Below are 22283 nucleotides of genomic sequence, written 5' to 3'. Positions count from 1 at the left end.
ATAACATATAACCAAGATTGCTCTACACAACAAGGATCTCATTCAGAATTGACGGAGAAATCAAAAGCTTTACATACAAGCAAAAGCTAAGAGAATTCAGCACCACCAAACCAGCTCTACAACAAATGCTAAAGGAACTTCTCTAAGTGGGAAACACAAGAGAAGAAAAGGACCTACAAAAACAAACCCAAAACAATTAAGAAAATGGTAACAGGAACATACATATCAATAATTACCTTAAATGTGAATGGATTAAATGCTCCAACCAAAAGACACAGGCTTGCTGAATGGATACAAAAACAAGACCAATATATATACTATCTACAAGAGACCCACTTCAGACCTAGGGACACATACAGACTGAAAGTGAGGGGATGGAAAAAGATATTCCACGTAAACAGAAATCAAAAGAAAGCTGGAGTACCAATACTCATATCAGATAAAATAGACTTTAAAACAAAGAATGGTACAGGAGACAAGGAAGGACACTACCTAATGATCAAGGGATCAATCCAAGAAATAGATATAACAATTATAAATATATATGCACCCAACATAGGAGCACCTCAAGACATAAGGCAAATGCTAAGAGCTTTAAAAGAAGAAATTGACAGTAACACAAAAATGGTGGGGGACTTTAACAACTCACTTACACCAATGGACAGATCATCCAAACAGAAAATTAGTAAGGAAACACAAGCTTTAAATGCCACAATAGACCAGATAGAATTAACTGATATTTATAGGACATTCCATCCAAAAACAGCAGATTACAGTTTCTTCTCAAGTGCACATGGAACATTCTCCAGGATAGATCACATCTTGGTTCACAAATCAAGCCTCAGTAAATTTAAGAAAACTGAAATCATATCAAGCATCTTTTCCGACCACAATGCTATGAGATTAGAAATGAATTACAGGGAAAAAAACGTAAAAAACACAAACACATGGAGTCTAAACAATATTTTACTAAATAACCAAGAGATCACTGAAGAAATCAAAGAGGAAATCAAAAAATACCTAGAGACAAATGACAATGAAAACACGATGATCCAAAACATATGGGATGCAGCAAAAGCAGTTCTAGGAGGGAAGTTTATAGGAATACAATCCTACCTCAAGAAACAAGAAAAATCTCAAATAAACAATCTAATCTTACATCTAAAGGAAATACAGAAAAAAGAAAAAACAAAACCCAGAGTTCGTAGAAGGAAAGAAATCATAAAGATCAGAGCAGAAATAAATGAAATAGAAACAAAGAAAACAATACCAAAGATCAATAAAACTAAAAGCTTGTTCTTTGAGAAGATAAACAAAATTGATAAACCTTTAGCCAGATTCATCCAGAAAAAGAGGGAGAGGACTCGAATCAATAAAATTAGAAATGAAAAAGGAGAACTTACAATGGACACTGCAGAAATACAAAGCATCATAAGAGACTACTATGAACAACTGTATGCCAATAAAATGGACAACCTGAAAGAAATGGACAAATTCTTAGAAAGGTATAACCTTCCAAGACTGAAGAAAGAAATAGAATAAATACAAAATATGAACAGACTAATCACAAGTAATAAAATTGAAACTTTGATTAAAAATCTTCCAACAAACAAAATCCAGGACCAGATGGCTTCACAGGTGAATTCTATCAAACATTTAGAGAAGAGCTAACACCCATCCTTCTCAAACTCTTCCAAAGAATTGCAGAGGAAGGAACACTCCCAAACTCATTCTACAAGGCTACCATCACCCTGATACCAAAACCAGACAAAGATACTACAAAAAAAGAAAATTACAGACCAATATCACTGATGAATATAGTTTAAAAAATCCTCAACAAAATACTAGCAAACAGAATCCAACAACATGTTAAAAGGATCATACACCATGATCAAGTGGGATTTATCCCAGGGATGCAAGGGTTCTTCAATATATGCAAATCAATCAATGTGATACACCATATTAACAAATTGAAGATTAAAAACCATATGATCGCATAGTTTTGGAAGTCCTACCCATGGCAATCAGAGAAGAAAAAGAAATAAAAGGAATACAAATTGGAAAAGAAGAAGTAAAACTGTCACTGTTTGCAGATGACATGATACTATACATAGAGAATCCTAAAGATGCCAACAGAAAACTACTAGAGCTAATCAATGAATTTGGTAAAGTTGCAGGATACAAAATTAATGAACAGAAATCTCTTGGATTCCTATACACTAACAACAAAAGATCAGAAAGAGAAATTAAGGAAACACTCCCGTTCACCATTGCAACAAAAAGAATAAAATACCTAGGAATAAACCTACCTAAGGAGGTAAAAGACCTGTACTCAGAAAACTATAAGACACAGATGAAAGAAATCAAAGATGACACAAACAGATGGAGAGATATACCATGTTGTTGGATGGGAAGAATCAATATTATGAAAATGACTATACTACCCAAAGCAATCTACAGATTCAATGCAATCCCTATCAAATTGCCAATGGCATTTTTTGCAAAACTAGAACAAAAAAAACTTAAAATTTGTATAGCGACACAGAAGACCCCAAAGAGCCAAAGCAATCTTGAGGGAGAAAAACGGAGCTGGAGGAATCAGACTCCCTGACTTCGGACTATACTACAAAGCTACAGTAATCAAGACAACATGGTACTGGCACAAAAACAGAAATATAGATCAATGGACCAGGATAGAAAGCCCAGAGATAAACCCACGCACCTATGGCCAACTAATCTATGACAAAGGAGGCAAGAATATATAATGGAGAAAAGACAGTCTCTTCAATAAGTGGTGCTGGGAAAACTGGGCAGCTACATGTAAAAGAATGAAATTAGAACACTCCCTAACACCATACACAAAAATAAGCTCCAAATTGATTAAAGACCTAAATGTAAGACTGGACACTATAAAACTCTTAGAGGAAAACATAGGCAGAACACTCTTTGACATAAATCACAGCAAGATCTTTTTTGACCGACCTCTTAGAGTAATGGAAATAAAAACAAAAATAAACAAATGAGACCTAATGAAACTTAAAAATTTTTGCACAGTAAAGGAAACTATAAACAAGATGAAAAGACAACCCTCAGACTGGGAGAAAATATTTGCAAATGAATCAACGGACAAAGGATTAATCTCCAAAATATATAAACAGCTCATGCAGCTCAATATTAAAAAAACACACAACCCAATCCAAAAATGGGCAGAAGACCTAAATAGACATTTCTCCATCGAAGACATACAGATGGCCAAGAGGCACATGAAAAGCTGCTCAACATCACTAATTATTAGAGAAATGCAAATCAAAACTACAATGAGGTATCACCTCACACCAGCTAGAATGGGCATCATCAGAAAATCTACAAACAACAAATGCTGGAGAGGGTGTGGAGTAAAGGGTACACTTTTGCACTGTTGGTGGGAATGTAAAGTGATACAGCCCTATGGAGAACAGTATGGAGGTTCCTTAAAAAACTAAAAATAGAATTACCATATGACCCAGCAATCCCACTACTGGGCATATACCCAGAGAAAACTGTAATTCAAAAAGACACATGATCCCCAATGTTCATTGCAGCACTATTTACAATAGCCAGGTCATGGAAGCATCCTAAACGCTCCATGACAGACAAATAGATAAAGAAGATGTGGTACATATATACAATGGAATATTACTCAGCCATAATATTACTCAGAAACGAAATTGGGTCATTTGTAGAGACGTGATGGACCTAGAGACTGTCATACAGAGTGAAGTAAGTCAGAAAGAGAAAAACAAATATCATATATTAACGCATATAGGTGGAATCTAGAAAAATGGTACAGATGAACCAGTTTATAAGGCAAAAATAGAGACACAGATGTAGAGAACAAACGTATGGACACCAAGTGGGGGAAGCGGGGTGGGGTGGTGGTGGGATGAATTGGGAGAATGGGATTGACATATATACACTAATATGTATAAAATAGATAACTAATAAGAGCCTGCTGTATAAAATAAAAGTTCAAAACAAAAATTCTAAACATAAAAAAAAATTTATCCAAATAGTATAACTTGTAAAATACTTTTAACAGGTCAGTAATAATTGCATCAGCAATAGATCCTCTCGAAATTAAAAACATATTTTTGAGATTCACTTATATTGTCAAGTAATATTCCTCAGAATGACTAAACCACAATTTGTTGATCTGTTATCCTATTGATGACATTTGGTCTGTTTCCAGATTGGCTATTTTGACCAAAGCTACTATAGGTACTCTCATACAATTCTTTTTGTAGATACTTATTCTCCTCTCTTTTGGGTAAAACCCAAGGTAGAATTGCAGAGTCATAAGGTATATTATATTTAACTTTATAAGAAACTGCCAAACAGTTCTCCAAAGTTATCATACCATTTTATACTCCCTTTAACAATCTACGTGCATTCAGCCAGTTCTCACCATCCTCACTAACATTTGATGTCAGCCATTGTAGTAGGTGTAAACTGGTATCTCATTGCGGTTTTATTTTGCAATTCTCTGTTGACTAATCAAGTTGAGCGCCCTTCCATGTGCTTAGTGGCCATTTGTATATCTTCTGTTGTGATGCGTCTATTCGAGCATTTTGCAGGGTAACTACTATTAATTCCAATTTATAGATAAGAAAATTGAGTCTCCCAAAGTCAAGTGACTTGCCAAAGATTCACAGCTAAAAAGTAGCAAACTCAAAATCCTTTAGTCACATTTCCTTACCCTAGCTGGTATTTCATTTCCCAAGTACTCTACTTTTCAACGGATCCCTGACCTCAGCTTCCCTCATCTGTAACAGTCTACAGTGCCTGAGGGTCTGTTAGACAAGGGTGTGGTAGAAGAAGGTATAGATGTGGGGAAAGGAAAGCAGTAATGATGTTAGGTTAAATGAAAGCAACCATGGTCCTTTTTCAAACAAAACTCTAAACCATTTCTCTCTAACTCTGGGGTTCTTACGTGATGCCTGATGCCATCTCAGAAAGGAATCTACTCTCAGTCTCAACTGCTCAGTGCTACCAAGCTCAAAATAAACTCTTCTTGTTCAAGGGCAAGTGCATTTCACTGGGCTACATGTAACTCTCTTCAGCCTATGTAGTCTTAATTTAATCACTTAAAATATAGCCACAATTTCTCCCACCCATATGTTGCATTGCACTAAATTAATATTTGGTTGATGAAGTATAAATGCTCCTAAGTGCTTGATTTTCTCACTTATATATCTAGAGGAGATGGTAAATCTGTAGTGTGGTGTGTGTTAGTGTTTGTATGTGCGTGTGTGTTTTAATTTAAGAAGTAAATGCATTTTGGAAGTGGACTATAAGGAAAATCCCTACTTTTCTTTGATGCTGAAGGTAAATTACTGAACGAGCAGTGAGAATGAATAACTAGCTTTGGTTGTATTTGACATGCTGAGTTTAAGTGTTGAGGATCTGAGAAATAAGTGGAACTTTGTGACCTCCTTTTCAAACCAAGCAGAGACTATCCTAGCTAGATTGGCAGCGCAGACGGAAGATGCCTGTTGCAGTCCTTTTAATCCTCTCTGAGCAAAGTCTTGGATTTTCCCCCCAAATAATGAATGAAGTGAATAAGCCATTGAGCCTCTAATTCCATTCAGTGCCTTTGCTCTCTTGCGAGGTGCATCCGGTAGGTCTGACAATGCCATAGAAGAATTACATTGAGTATCTGGTGTATGTAGTCCTTGAAAAAGCTCTGCTGAGCAAACTTACAAAGTGGCCAGGGCACCCCATTTGGCCCCTCCTGTGTCTGCTCTCATGGGATTTCAGAGTCTGGGATGGAGTAAAGAAAGGGAAGTGGGACAGAAGTCTGAAGACAGAACTAGGCCAGGAATAAAAGGGCTGTGCCAACATCTGTAAGGGGAAGATGGGAATAATAGAGATGAAGCTAAATTTTAACAAGATGAATCTATAAAGCCTTCTTTAAAAGTATTATTACAACTTCTTTAACTTTATTTTTATTTCTTCCTGTTTATCTTTCTTCTTCAATTCGTTAAGTACTTCTTTGGTGCTGTGTGCTTTGGGTCAGATGCTACTGACATTTGCACAGCAAACTTGATCTGGCATTTTTAGGAGAAAGGCAAAGAAGTTTTTCTCTTCTGCTGAGAGTAATTTTAATGGGTAAAGCGGCATTTTCGGTCCAGTGTTTAAGTGACAGTGTAGACTACCTTTATAATTGCTGGGTCCTGTCCCACAGCTATAGGTCTTCATTATTATGTTTGAATGAGCAAATACAATTAACGTCTTCACTTCTCCTTTACCTTAGTATTTTGAATTCTCAACTCTTTGTGATTATTTACAAAGACTTATGTCTACTCTACTAAGATTCTGATGTCGTGAAATTATGGAAATAAACCATTTGTCAAACTGGTGAGGTATTCCTTGTGGGGATAGGCAGGTAAGCAATCTGGTGAGGACTGGATCCCAGGCCATCCACACAGCTATCATCTAAGAAACTCTCGGGCTGCAAAGTAAATGGAGAAAGCAACCTGGAAAAGACGGCAGGCCTCTTCAGAGATTTGTTTATTTATCAGTTAACCAAGGATAAGAGGACATGTTGTGAAATTTGGTCTTAGGCACCGAGAAATCAACTTAAACCTGGACTTAAACTCCAAAGAGAAATATTCCTGGAAGAGTTTATAAAAATCCATTTTTGGCTGGCACTCAGGAGAAAAAAATAAATGAGGGTGGGAGGAGGAGAATTTTCTCTATGGCTTGACTGACCACCAAAACTACCCAGAGTATTACTCATGCAAATCACTCTTCACTGAGTGAAGACCTAGGGTAATCAAAGGATCAAATGCTCCCATGCAATATGGTAAGCGTATACAAAAGCATCAGTCCTACCAATAGAAACATGTTGTTGACTTTATCCAAAGAAAACATGAATTGATATAGGGTTCTATTAATGAGGGAGGCACATCTACATTATTTATTTTTTAAAAAAGAAAACATTCCTGATAAATAACACATGTGTTATAAGCAGATTTCAATGCACTCTAGGGAAAGAAAGTTCACCTATATTGGTTCTGAAGTATCAGATCATACAGTGGACCCTCCATATCTGTGGGTTCCACATCTGTGGATTCAACCAACCGCCAATGAAAAATATTCAGGAAAAAAATTCCCAAAAGTTCCAAAAAAGCAAACAAATTTGTCATGAACCAGCAACTATTTACATAGCATTTACATTGTATTAGATATTATTAAATATCTAGAGATGATATAAGATATACAGGAGGATGTGCATAGGTTATATGCAAATAGTACACCATTTTTTATAAGGGACTGGAGCATGGAGGGGGCGGGAGTTTCCTGGAACCAATCCCCTGTGAATACAGAGAGACAACTGTATTTCCAGTACAAACCAAGAGCAGCTGTTTAGAAATAAAGCAATTTGTCTTTGCGGCAGAGATACTCTTTTATGTGCTAAGTGCTCTTAGTAGCCTTTTGATATCATAGCATGCTAGAGCCAGAAGTGCCCTTCGAGATCTTCTAGTTTGACCCCTTCAACTAATAGAGGAGAAAGCTAAAAGTGTTCTTTTAAAAAAAAAAAAAAAGGTGGGGGGGGGGTGCGAGAAAATCTTTCAGAAGATTCTAGTTGATGTCAAGACACTACATATCAACCTGCTCAGACACTTCTGCAGAAAGGGACAACTCAATACGCCTTCATCTTTGACTCATAAGAAAGGTGTAAATTCCAACCATGTCGTTGGCTTTCCTGCTGGACTGTGGCTGATTGTGAAGTTAACAGAGTTAAAGAAGCCCATTGTAAAGTGTTTGTTTGGAAGGTTAGAATCTAAACTTACACTCCCTTGTCATGGTTATTTTTTTTTTTTAAGAAGATGACAGATTGGAGCTGCAGGAGGAGAGAGAATCCACCCATACTAGGAATAAGAGGATGCTCTTTCTGGTTTGTTATTGTTACTGTTGTTTTCCATGTGCTTCTGGGGATATCAGGTCGAGTCTGGGAATGTGGTGGATAATATGACAACAATTTCCTTCCTGGGATGTCCCTGAATGGCCAGCACAGTCAACATGTAATCAGACAATCTACAGCTGCACTGTTGCTGCTGACAACTTCATTATGCCTGTGATATTCAGCTGGGTAATTCATTTCCCAAGCATGGCTATATCTCCTGATATGCCTAATGAGTTGAATGCAATTTTGTAATCTTTTGAAGATGAATGTCTACCCTTGTGTTTAGCTTTGTCCTAATATGGGAAACAATGATAGCCACCATTAGGAAACAGCACTGTAGCATTCAGCTTTTTAGTGCAGGTTGGGTCTCCAAACCACAAAGGCAGGAAACATTAGTGATTGGAATTATACACTAGATGTGGGTCACTTAATGTCCATTGTAATGGCTTTTTTGCCTGCCTCTGCATTTAACCTTCCTATGGCCAGGGCATTCTACAAAATACAGTGGCCTTGCCAAGGATATAAAATTAGCTAATTAACGGTTCCAGGGATGTGGTGGGCTTTGGCAGTCACTTACCAATGCTGTCCTGAAATGGAAGAACTAGATGAGAAATGAGAAATGTGACCAATGTGTAGTATCCAACACCCAAGCTGCAATTTTTCTTTAAACTAGGAACAAAGTATAAAATGCATTCCTCTGAGTTCTCTTCAATTCAGTTGAATTAAACATATATGCATTGAATAACATCAATGATCATCAATGATGATGCACAGGGGCCCCATCCTTGAGCTGAGAGGCAAATCCAATGGTCAGTGAGGTCTGAGTCCTGCCCTCCTAGAGATCTCAATCCAGTAAGGAAAGGAGAGCCCCAAGTAACTCTAACAATGTTAGACTGTGCTGAGAGCACTAAAGCAGTTAAAAATACCACAGTGAAACAAGAGAAAGACACTCCATTTGGGGAACATAAAAGAGAAAGTTAACATGCAGTCTCCAAAGCCTTCTACCTTCCAATCTGAATTCTTTTGAGAGACTCTGTTCTCCTGAGAATCTTACTTAAGTCAACTTCTTAGCTCTGAGAGTTGGGACTCTTCATCTTATCTGATTTCTCAGTGTTTTTCAGTTGTCATTGATGATGATCAGTTCCAAGTATCCCATACGAAAATGGAGAAGTCAACATAAAGATAGGTCTAAGCATCTTTCAGCTTGCCCTTTTTTCTACCACCACACCTGTTTTCTTGACTTTATAAAAGTAAATCCTACTAGGCAGACTCTTATTGGCAGCTAGAAAATAGAGATAGATTCTGTGCTAATACTTTTAACTACATATTTTTTATATTAAGATTTTCTTTACAAAAACAAAAAAAAAAAAGGAAGAGGAGGAGAAAGAGAATACGTAGGAGTAGGAGGAAGTGGAGGAAGAGTACACCTAAAATTCAGAAGTCATTTATCCTTCAGTATTCTGGCTCATCAGCTTGACTACTTTGACTTGCATATTGAACCCTTATAAAAGTCCTTATGGACTCCAATTTCCATGCTTCCTGGTGAAGATTCATATGATTTGATGGGTCAGTGTATATGTACAAAAGGTTTTGAAACCATGTAGTCCGCCAGTTGCTTTATTGTCCCGATCTAAGCAAACTCTTTCTCTGAATTATAAACACATGAACTATCAAATTCTAGGGCATTAACAATTTCATTTTTAAATTGTTTTAGGATTCTACACAACATTCTTAAAGTAAGTAAAGACACAAAAGTCCCTTTGATTTTGAGTTGCAAACAAAAGACCTCCCCAGAGAAATAGCCAAAATGAATGTTGTGAATGGAGAGGAGTCCCAGTGTCTCTGGGAGGGCTCATCGTCCTCCCCTACAACCTCAGTACAGTCCAAATTTCACTATACAGAGGCATGATCACGATCTATTTAGCAACCCATTTACTGTAAATGCTCTTCTTTATGATAGAATGTAGATGGCCTTGGGGGTGGTTGCGAGGAGAAGTAACCTGTGCTAATTCCTCTTGGAGAGATTTAGGTGAATACTGCCACCTATTGATAGGTGAAATATATGCCACAAATTCCTACTCTGACATGGTATTGTGCTAATTAATGTTTATCAGAGCAAATCTCATTACTCAGTTGGCCAAAACATTTTAACAGCCCTAAGTTCATAATTCTTCATGTATTTGTCATTAAAAAATAAGTACGTTATACTAATTTAAAACAACCCACAAACTGTATTTCTGGGAAGAGGCAAAGGAGTGAGGTACAAATGCCATGAGTTTTGCAATCAGAGATCTGGGTTTGAGCCCCAGATCAGCCCCTTAGTGCACATAAACACGTTAACTAATCTCTCTGAACCTTAGTTTCCTCATCAGTAAAAAGTGGATAATCCTCTTTGTGTGAGGATTCAGTGGTACTGCTGTATGACACACAGGAGGTATTTGATAAATGGCAGCATTTATTATTATTTTTTCACTGAGTTATTAAAAGTAACTATTTCTGATGGTAATATGACAAACCACATCATGTTTCAGACTCTGGTGAACTCTTCTGCGTGGTTCAGTTATCCTTCGGCAATGCTACTTGTCTAGCATAGTATCTTTGACATTCAAAATTAAGACAGTGTGAACATAAATATTAGAACTTTAAGTGTGCCAATTGAGAAAATGAGAATAAATGAGCTTCATTACCAAACGTCTCCCGACTGCCCTAGAGGATATATGGGGCTGAGCAGATAAAGAATTATGATAAAACTTTAGAGCTGCGTATAAATGGGGCTTTGTGACCTGCTGGATAAGGTTGAGACTTAGAGCCAGACCTAGGAGGTTCACATTCCTTCCTCTGCATGGTGTGGGGATCCCGGGCTCACACAGACAATAGGGGATTCATAGCTTGAGAATTCTAATGATGACTGAAAGGAGGGTGGCAGCCAGAACAAGAAGACTTTTCAGAAGCAGGACCCTGATTATCACATCGGTGCTACAGCCCAGCGAGAGGCTGCTGAGAGGCCGAATGAAGCCGTTCTTGGAAAGCTTTCAGTGAAGTGTTTGTAACCTCCTTAAGAGAATCCCATTTCTCAAAAATGCAACTCTGGAAAATCTCACATGATTAGTTCAGATAAACACCCTGTCATCAAATCATACTAGAAGTCATACGGACCATCTCTTTTTGAAGAGTCTTTTTGAATGTCATGAGTCTAAGTTTCCAAGACTTAGAGAAAAAAATCTAAAAGAGGGTTTCTCAGGATATTTGAGGACCTTTACTTTTAGTCTGAAAGGTCAACTGGCGCTTAAAACAAAATAATCAAGAAATACCATGCCTATGAACAGTCTGCACCTCTTGAAAAGGTCTGCTTGGGACTGAATAGCCAATGCCCTCCCCCACCCCTTTTTCTTTTTTCTTTGGGGCTTAGAAATTGAGAGGGAGGAGGAGGAAGAGTTTCACATTCATTACTAACAACTTCACACATAATAAGCATGTTCAGATACACCCTGGGGTGTTAGTTTTCTTTTCCTATTTTTTGTCTCCTTTTTGGCAGCTTTTCCTATTTTTTTGTCTCCTTTTTAGCAGCTTTCGATAAGTAGCACATTTTAATTTTGAAAAAAGAATCAGAGCCGTTACTGAGCAGCCTCGCCCTAAGGAAGGTCAGGAGATTAGGGAGCGGAAGTAGGCTGGCCAAACTCTTTACTGACCACAGTAAGGGACTGCCGTTTTCTTCCCATAATTTAATTTTGGGACTCTGATAAAAAGGCACCCCCTTAAAAAAAATCTTCACTGAAAAAAATGAGTGAAAAACGGTTAGAAAATGGTCATCAGAAAGTGATCAATTTAAATGTGTCTTACAAACAAACCACATGGAACTCACCGCAGGGCAGACATGCATTTGCAATGGACTTTCTCAAAATATGGGCATGCTTTTGCAAGAGACAGTGGACATTAGTAGCTTCTGATGTTGGTGGATTTTGGCCTAATTTCACAAGTGTTCTGAAATTCTAAACGTTGCACTTCACAAATCAGAGAACAGTACAATACTAAAAGGAATCTTTGAATTTAACTGGCCCAACTCCCAGTTTTCAAGTGGGAAAACTGAGACCTCATGATAGAAAGTAACTTGCCCAAGGTCACACAGCTGGTGAGGAGAGCTCAAGGACTCAAAGTCCCCATCCCAAACCAGGGTTCTTTCCACTGAGCTAAACAACTCCAAGATGGGAAACTGCAAACCCTCACACTTAATCAGGAAATCTTTCAAGGGAAATTCTACACCCTTCCCCTTGCAAATGGCCCTATGTGTTGCCAGAGGTAGTTCATCTGCCACAGCCTCTACTGACTTCTTTAGTTGCTGCTGAATGGCTTCTTCAAAGCAGTCTAGGCACATTCACCTGGCTCCAAGGACTTGGTCTCCTGCTCTCTTCTCTGTCTTCAAAAGGTGCTCACAGCACGACGTGAATGCCTAAATTATCTCTATGTTTGTGTAGGGGGATCGATATCACTGTCATCTGCCATCATGCAAGTTAAAACTCAGCTTATTTCTCCATTTCACTTCCTCCACCTGACCTGCTGACAAATCCTTTAAGTTCTACCTCCAAAGAGTGTCTCATGTTCATTTCCTAATCTACACACTCACAGACCCTCACCATCAATGTCCTCCTGCTTCCAGGTTCTTACCACTTCAGTTCATGGTCCATGATGGCTGGACTTAGAGGGATCTTTAATCAGCTGCACTGACATTCTCCTGCTCAAATCTCTGTCACCTATACGATAAAGCCCAAACTCTTTAATGCAGTGTTTGAGTGCTCTCCATTCTAGCCCCTGTCTACTTTTGGAACCTAAATTCCATTAGGTCCTCCCATCACCATTTACTCCAACAGGACTACTTGTCAATCCCCAAATATTCTAGGAATTCTGTGCATTGTCTCCATTCCCTTCTCTTCTTTTCAACCTCCAGAGGTCTTCATTCCTCCAGATCCAGTTTAAATGCAACCTTCTCTGTAAATCTTTCCTAAGCATCTCGGAAGACAGTGATAATTCTTTTGTGCTCCCTTAGCACATTGCTCATACTTTTTTATGACACATTTACTTCTACCCTGTATTATAATAAGTTTCACCTCTCTCACTAAATAGATCTCTTTTATCTTTCAAAAGATGTCTCATTCAACTTTGTACCCCTCCTCACCGTACTGTTTCATCCAATGCTTTGCATATAATAAGTGCTTTTCTTTCTTAATATTTATTGAGCATTTACTATCTGCAAGATACTAGGCCAGGCGGTGTAAAGGCTGGAGGAAGAAATTTTGAAAAATAAGTAAAATGCAATCCCTGTCTTCAAAGGAACTTTAATCAGTGAGACATGTTCACGAATAACCTAAGCAAGTGAACTCACCGTGGGGGTGGAGCTGGGTGGAGGGGAAGTGCTGAGCATGGAACAAACATTCTCAATGTTCCAAATGAGAACACTGATATTATGATGTGGAGGGTGGGGCGATGGGGGAGGGGCAGAGGGAAAGAAAGGGCAAGGCTGCTTTTAAATGCCATCTCTGAGCTGTGGTCATTATTAGAGTCCTGTCTAGGTCTGGCTGATCCAACCCATCCTTCCCCCAATACCAGAGTAATCTTCCTAAAGCAAGACTCTGATCATTTAATTCCCTGTTCAGATGTTTGTTGTTGAATGAATCAGCATCAAATAATTGCAGGCTTATGTTAAGTGTTATGGAGAATACCAGTTTGTAGAAATGAGACAAACTCCAGGAAACAGCTGGAGAACAAAAAGCAAGAACATGCTGTGAAAGTGCTGAGGGGTATGGGACAAAGTAAATGTGTGATCAGTATGGGCTGGGATTAATCGAGAAGGAATTATCAGAGGAGACAAGCATTCAGTGATGGCCACTTGGCAAGAAAAACTAGATGTACTAAGTGAACTTTAGGGTTCTTTTCAATTCTCAGACCCCTGTTATTCTTTGAGATGGTTTATTCATCATTCAATAAATTCATGCTAAGTCCTTCAACAAAACACTCACTAAATATTTTTTGAGCACCTTCTATGTGCCAGGAACTCTGCTAGACACTGGAGATAGAGCAGTGAATAAAAGACTTTGCACTTAAACTCTTACATTAAAATGGGGATGATTGATGTTAAACAAGTAAATGCAAGAAAATGTGATGGATATAATAATGGGAGGGTATAAGGTCCTAGAGGGCCACAGAGTGGGGACCCTAATAGCCCAGGGACTAGAAAAATATCCCTGAGAGATGATGTTTGAGTCAAGACTCTAAGACCATACATGCATTAGCCAGACAAAAGGGACTGAGCATTCAGACAGAAGAAAATCATATGCAGAATTCTGGAGTTAAGAGACAGTATGGCATGTCCAAGGAACTGAAAGACATTCAAAAAGGCTACAGCATGGAAGGCAAGTAGGAAGGTGGTAAGAAATTAGGCTAGAGGGATAGGCAGAGCCAGATTATGGAGAATTTTGCTAAAGTATGTTTGGGAGTTTATACTTATTGGCAGGCTTTTCATAACATTAAAGTATTTGGCACAGTGTATATAGCCTACTAAGTAATAATAAATGTCTGTTGAGGGGTGGATTAATAAATGAACAGATGAATGAATGGCTCTCCTTTGCAATAGACACGGGCTCATGAAATGACTCAGTCTTGAGTATTTGCTCCAGAAAGCAATGCCACTATTACAGGCGGCATCATCCCCTTAGGTTTGCATAGCAGATTAAACTAATGACCCCTGTGAGGCAGCCCCTAACCTTAGTAGAATTACTCAGTCACCTGGCTTACCCCAGCAGATGGAATTTAAGTCAATCTGCATTAAAGTCAAAGCTTTCCTAGAGATAAGGGTAAAGTTTTACCTGGCAATCATTTAGGCTTAAGCTGTGAAAGGGTAGCCTGACTCTCTCTTAATCCTTGATGAAAAAATAGCCTTCTCAACCTCAAGGGCATGCATATTCCCAAATTAGATTATTTCTAGCAATGCTTCCACAGACGAATAAATTCAATGAGAGAAAGAGAGAAAAAATGTTCCAGAGAGAGAATTTCCCTTTCGAATGAGAAAAGAAAAAGTAAAACAATTGTGGAAAACTTAACGGAACTCCTCCTTTGGACACCCAGGTTTTATGTCACTGAGCCTTACCTCGGATCCCGGCTCTAGAAGAGCCACTTGTTAGGGATGAGTAAGATGCTGTCTCTAGAAAGGGGGAGATTTTCAGGAATACAAGATATCATCCCCGGGATTCTAATGAATTACCAGGCCAAATATTAACATTCCACCCTCTGGTTTATAACCAAGAGACTTTCTCCTGATTTGCTACAGGGTCACATTCAACATAGGGGAGTTGATTCAGCTCCAGGTGTAAATCACAGACCAACATCAGTGCCTAGTAAAAGAGTCCAAAATTATTTCTGAAGGCATCACAGAAGCTAAGCTTTCATTTGGCAGAAAGAGAATCTGAATAGAGCTTTAGAAAGATTCTCAATGCTGTTGCTAGGGACGTGTGTGTATCTATGTGTGTATGTGTGTGCGTGCATGTGTGGTATTCCTATGTGCTCTCAATCAGCAATGCCTCCCTAAATTTAATAAGCAGCCTGTGAAGGTCATTTGTCATTTTATTTCAGAGAGAAACATGATAAGTGCCTACATAAGTGGCTTTCTAGGAAATCCATTCTGTGTCTTATTAGTCACATAAAGCATAACGATGTGAAAGGAGCCAGGTGCATCTAGATGAGGCTGGAATGGAAGCACTGAAATCTTTTTTCCTAAGACTGAGGCTTTTGGTGTCCTAAGTCCCAAGTCTGCTGACTACTTTCTCAGAACCTGCTCTGGCAAACACTCTAGCATTGGCTGAGCAGCCCCGACTGGATTGGGAGCTTTCTAAAGATGCCCCTAGTTCCTGCTGGGAGCTTGTAAAGGATTGCACATGTGCCACAAGGTGAGAGGTTGTGGCTGCCACCTGTGTGCTTCTGGTCCCAAGCAGCTGTGGGAGTAAGGGAGTGCCTGGACCCAGGAGAGCTGTGGACCATTTGCAGTTACAGATTGCTGGATGGGCTCCTGGACGCCAGACGATATTTCTTCCCCGGCAGTTAACATAGTGCAAAGCTAACTGGCTGCCTCGTTGCCCCTTTGCTCATCCTTGAGTAACAATCCATTTCAATTCAGTCTTGTTTGCCATGTAGCTGGTTGTCCAGGCCAGCCTTTCCTGATGGACCTCACAGTTACAATAGGCTAAAGACGCAAGGAACTCATGGCATCAATTTACTACATGCGCAAGGGCTTGAGAAATCAAGCCTTCCCGGGGCTGCAGTCCTGAGAGTACACCTAGATTCTGAGCCAGGCTGTTTCCTTCCCCTATTCTCTCCCCGTGCATCATTTGCTCTTTTGTTTTGCATTAAGAGTAGCTTAGTGATCATGGACTTCAGCTCTCACCTGTAGTGATCCTCCTCGCATTTTATTCTTTACACAGAATAGGAAGGAGGTTTGCTTGCTTTGCGCAGAGGCTGAGCCACAGGAGAAAGCAAAGCCAATGTGATTTATTGAATGAAAGCACTGGACAACTACCAACAACTTGTTCCTCTGCTGCCTCAGACAACCTAAACCGGTAAGTCCAATTTATTGTTGTCTTTCTTCATGTGAATGTGGGGCTTTCTTAGTTACCGATTATTTTTCAAGTGTGTATGTGTTGCTGTGGTTTAAATGATTTTAAAAATCTGCATCTTCCAAAGTTAGCTACAGGCAGTCCATGAAGAATGCACACAAGACATACTGAGTGGCTCTGCAGTAGCACATACACGTTTATGTGGATAGGTAAGGATGGGGATAGAGAAGCCCCATTTCTGATAATTGGTCATTTTGTTTGCAGCAAACTTAAGGACATTTTGTGCTTGCATAACTGATTAGCATTAGCTATGAAAAATACATTATTCTTTTGTTGTGTAAGATCATTTTCCACTCGGGTTCCTGAGTACCTACAAAATACTTGTTGGATCTGGTAAAGATGGACCCCATCACGCTGATAATCCTGAATACAAATGCAGGCATATTGCAGTCTTTAATCCAGTTTGCAGGGTGGACATCCAGAAAGGAATGCCAGCATTCTGTCCATCCTGGGTGGGCATGCTCATAAATAACATCATGATTGTGATGTTGAGGATACCTGCCAAGGGGACACAATGGACATGCATGCAAACCCTTGCTTGATCCACTGCCACTTTTACCCCCATGTTTCTTAAGTCCTTTACTCCATGAAGATATATGGTTGGGAGGATGCCCTAGGTTTGAAAGTGGGATATTTTGAGTCCCCTGTTACCCATGCTGGTTGTTGGCCCAGCCAAGGCTGCTGGAAATACCATTGATAATCAAGGCTAAGTTTGCTTCTATGCTGGGCCCCCCAAATCCCTGTACTCTCATTTAATTTTCTCATTTCCTAAATAAGATGCAAGCCAGTTTCTGCAGAGGGGGAAAATGAATGGAGAAAGCTGATGCTTTTCCTACCACCACCACCATGTCTCCTTAGTCTTTTGTTTGCCTGGCTACTGCAAGACTTTATGGCAGCATCAATCCATCTCTGGTGGGCTCCGAGTCCACATAAATGTCATATAGAATTTAATGTCTTTGGTGCACTCTATCTGCAGTATATCATTGGCTATTCAGATGAAGTTGTGGCCTTGGGTGCTGACAAGGATGGATGATGTTGGAACAGTGAGCAGCATGCTTCTTTAAATAAAAGCCAAAGTTAAGAAATCTGAGAGATGGGTGGCGTTTTGCCTAGTAGAAAGTATCCCCAGGCCACTCAATCACAAGGGCAGGGTCATTCTCCCACATGATTTGGCTGTTTCACAAATGATGGCATCCTAACAGAAAGGAGATAGCATTGCTTAGTGGTGAGAGACGTCAGGAAAGCAAGTCCCTTTTGCTGGTTCTGAGACTAAGTGTGTGTCTTTGAGAAATTCACTTACTCTCCCTGAATCTCTATTCCTTCCGTTTCTGATTGTTTCAAAGAAGATATGCTAAGCTCGATTAATGTATCCATGAGATACTACTTAAATCTTTCTTGTTAAAGGATGTAATAGGTAATTAAGATCATTGTTCATACACTTTAATCCAGAGATCATGCATCAGAAACCCGCAAATGAGATTTTATGTGGGGATGAGGAGATGCCTGCCCCTTCCCCCATCTAAAGGATATGGAGTAGTCTGAAGGAAGCACGATTACCCTTAGGGAATTAGAAGGGGAGAATAGAGATGAAAAATGTCATTTTTAAAAAACTTAAAATTCAAATAAATAGGTCATGTAAATAATTTTTTTCATTATTGGTCAATAATAACTGATTTTCTATACCTAGGATGACAAGATACTGAAGGTCTTAAATGTTTGAAATAAACAAATGTGGAAATATTTGGGCGGAGTTAACTCAGGGATGAGAAAAACCCATGTATTGAATTTACGACAACTTTCAGATGTTCAAATTACCCCCATACCCATGTACATGGAATTAGCAGCTGTAAATGTACTGTGATTTCGTTCTAGAAGGCTCATTTACGAAAAAATCACACACACAAAAAATTCCATCTCTAGGATTGAGGTACCTGAAATTCTTTTATCAGGAATTCAGTTAAGTATTGCTGTCTTTTATTAATTACAGATATTTCTTAGGAGGAGTAATAAATTAAGCCACCAATACTTTATCATAAATGAATGTATTAAATGTTTTCTACCTCAGGGGAAACGCAAAGAATGCTGCATTAATATTATATTAATTATCCTGCTTTCTTTTGATTTCATACATGTCTCCAAGAACTTCCCTCATAATTATTATTTCACTCTTGATCAGAAAACTAAGTAGTCTTTAGGACAAGCCAAGTCCTTTTTGTGTGGAATGCTTGGCTTAGACAATATCATCTAGATTTCTTCTAGGCCCTTGAGAGTCACACTGTGGAAAGCTGAACTTACCATCTTTCTCCTTTAAATCCACTCTTCTTCCTGTGTTCTTTTGTTTTTGTTTTTGTTTTTTTTTTAATTATTGGTGGAACCATTATTTGGCTAGTTAGCCAAGCAAAGCTCATAGAAGTTACCTTCATATTTCCTGATTCCTTTAGCCCTTCCACCCAATCACTAACAAAGCTTGGTCCATTTTACTTTCTTCATCTTTTTAATCTGTCCAGCCCTCTCCATGCCTATTGTCACATACTGTAGTTGAAGTCACCAGCTCTCACAGGGACTTCTTCAAGACCTTCAGACTTGGTTGTCACTTGTCACTGGTCCCACCACAACCCTCTCCCTTTCAAATCACCCTCTGGATGCCTCCAGAGTAATTCTCTAAAACTGCAAATATCAGCTTTTTCTTAAAGTTCTCTAGTGATTCCCTGCTGTGAACAGGTTGAAATCTATGCTCCTTAGCATGGCATGTGAAGTCCTTGATAGCCTGGCCCTGCTACCTCTCCAGGCTCCTTTCCGAAGTTCCTGGCATGGTGGATGAAATGTACCAGTGAACGTGTCAGAGCCCAGAAAAATACCATTAGGGCTCCTGTGGACATTGACTTACCAGCAGCACCATGACAGTTCACATTTCCATGTCCTAACCTGAGCTATTCTACCTAGAATGACTTTTTCTTTCCTTCCTAAATTCCTGCTCGGGCATCACCTTCTCTAATCCATTTCCCCACACCCTGTTCCCCCATGACCACCTCCTGTTACCCACGAAGTTAATCAATTATCCCTTTTGCTACTTCTTTGCCTTAGGCATTTGAGAGCAGTGTCTAGAGGTTAATATATCAGATATAGACCCATATTACCTGGGCTTGAATCCCAGATCTGCACCTTAGAAGTGTCTCAATTTCTTACTGCGTAAAGTGGGGATGATAATAGTCCTTACTTCACAGGGCTGTTATAGAATTCTGTGAACTGATATATATAAAGGTATTATTTTAAATAATGCCTGGCTCACAGAAGATGCCATAGAAGTAAAAGATATTATTATTCCATAATTTCACATATCACACTCTTTCATAGCCACATGCACTTGCATAACTGCCCTCCTTTTTAGCCTATGAGCCTCTTGGGGTACAGGTAGGGTAATCGGCTTGTTTCAATTTGCCTAGGATCTTCCCAGTTTTAGAACTGTAAGTCCTGTAACCAGGGAAACCCCTCAGTCCCAAGCAAACCAAGAGAGTTGGTCACCCTATGAGGACCCTATCTTATTCACCTTTGAATCACCAGGGTCTATCACAGGATACACAGGTTACAGAGTAGACTATCCATAAGGGTTTATTGAACTATAGAACCAATATTAATTGCCTTTTCACTTTCTACCTCATAAATATGCTGTTAAACTTCAAAAATCAGTCTTCTTCTTGCTGTGAAGTCACAGCTGATTTTTCAAAACTTGTCACTGAATAACTGAATATATTATTTTTTAAAAAAATGCACAGGAACTAGAAAGGATGATTCCACCATGTTATATATCATCACTGTAATAGAATTGGCCACGCTTTAGCAATCGAAAACATAACTGTCACATTAACAACAGGGGAGAATGGGGGTGTCATACTTTCTTTTCTATCTAGTGACAGGCAGGTTGAAGTCTGAAGGTCCCTAGTTCACATCACAGCCTGAAGAGCAACCTTGTCCTAGTCAGAAATGTTCCCTTCACTGAATGTATCTGTCTACCCAGTTGTCAAGAATGGCTAGAGCTCCTGTTTCTAATATGCTTTGTCTTACAACCGCTCCTCATCCAAACTGGCTCAGATCATTTTTCACAGTACAAATACAGTAAGAAAGCCCCACAACCAAGATCCTGTGAGACAGGGACTCTGGACATGCCAGAACTCATAATGAGGGCAAGATCTTGTCTTCAGAATCAAGGTCTAGGAAGAAGCTGACAGGCAGCCAGACCAAGATCCCTCAGGCAGAATAAGAGCAGAGTTGCTAAGAGCATGAGCTTTGAAGTCAGAGTTCAAATGCTACCTCCTCCATTTACTGACTGTAGAATCTTGTACAAATTAATCACCTCTCTGGGCCTCAGTTTCCTTGTTTGTAAAATGAGGATGTAATAACAGTACTGACTTTCTCATAGGATTGTTATTACATTTTGTCTTAGCCTGTGAAAACAAAGCCTGAGGCAGAATCAATTGCAAATATTCTATTAAGTATTGGGAGATATAACCTCAGGGCATCAAGAGTGAAGGGAAAAGGGGAAATGAGTCAAGGAAGGAGGGAAAACAAATACAGATGGTTTGTAACTGAACTAGCCAAGGCATCATAAGAAAACACATATGGCTGTTTGTTTGCCTGTGACTGCTTCCAAGAAGCCTTCAAAACAGTCCACAGGGAAGGAATGGAGAGGAAATTATCTGCTGGCTACTTCCAGTCTCCTGTCTCTCATTGGTCCAGTTTTTTTCCATTTCCAGATAGTACTACCCGGTCCTTCAAGGTAGACATGAGTGAAGCTGAAGCCTCCCTCCATGGGTCTGGTTGGGTCAGAGCTGTTGCAGCTCTGTCACAGCAAGCATGATGGACCCACCCTTCGCTTGAGACAGCTGGTGGCATTTAGAGACAGGGCGATGGCAACAGCCAAAGCTCTCTATTTGAGCAAGTGGCCAAAGCCCAGGGAACAGGTAGTTTTGAAATAAATCTGAAGAGACTCCACTCTCCACAGGTTATTCTTGCCATTTTGGACCTGTATTGTCCAGGCTACTGTCACTCTTTCCTTACAGCTTGGCTCCAGGTATATTCACAGGTCCTCCAAAAGTGTAACTGAGATCAGGCCATAATATGTCAAAGAGCAGAAGTCTTTAATTTTCATGAAGTTCAATTTATCAATTTATTTTATGGTTTGTGCTTTTTGTGCCTCCTCTAAGAAATCATTGTCTTATTCAAGTTCACAAAGACTTTCTCCTATGTTTTCTTCTAGAAGTTTTATAGTTTTAGCTTTTGCAGTTAGTTCTACGATCTATTTCATTTTAAGTTAATTTTTACATATGATATGAAGTAGAAGTTGAGGTTCTTTTTTTTTTTTTGGCATATGTATATCCCATTGTTCCAGCCCTATTTGTTGAAAAAATTCTTTTTCTCTATTGAATTACCTTGACACTTTTGTCAAAAATCAATTGATAGGGCTTCCCTGGTGGCGCAGTGGTTGAGAATCTGCCTGCCAATGCAGGGGACATGGGTTCGAGCCCTGGTCTGGGAAGATCCCACATGCCGCGGAGCAACTAGGCCCGTGAGCCACAATTACTGAGCCTGCGCATCTGGAATCTGTGCTCCGCAACAAGAGAGGCCGCGATAATGAGAGGCCCGTGCACCGCGATGAAGATTGGCCCCCACTTGCCGCAACT

General features: G+C 39.4%; 1 protein-coding gene across 1 annotated transcript in view; it reads left to right on the top strand.

Moving 5' to 3' along the window:
- The window catches only part of ANKFN1 (ankyrin repeat and fibronectin type III domain containing 1), a 268161-nt gene that overhangs the window by 95994 nt on the left and 149884 nt on the right, over nt 1-22283 (top strand). The window contains exon 2 of the mRNA XM_028164966.2: nt 16414-16548. The gene's annotated coding sequence lies outside the window, so the exon portion shown is untranslated. The remainder of the gene's footprint in view (nt 1-16413; nt 16549-22283) is intronic.

This window comes from Balaenoptera acutorostrata, chromosome 20 (assembly GCF_949987535.1).
Source record: "Balaenoptera acutorostrata chromosome 20, mBalAcu1.1, whole genome shotgun sequence".
NCBI classification, from domain to species: Eukaryota; Metazoa; Chordata; class Mammalia; order Artiodactyla; family Balaenopteridae; genus Balaenoptera; species Balaenoptera acutorostrata.
Note: the sequence above shows the minus strand (reverse complement) of the source record. Positions and strands in the feature narration are given on the sequence as shown.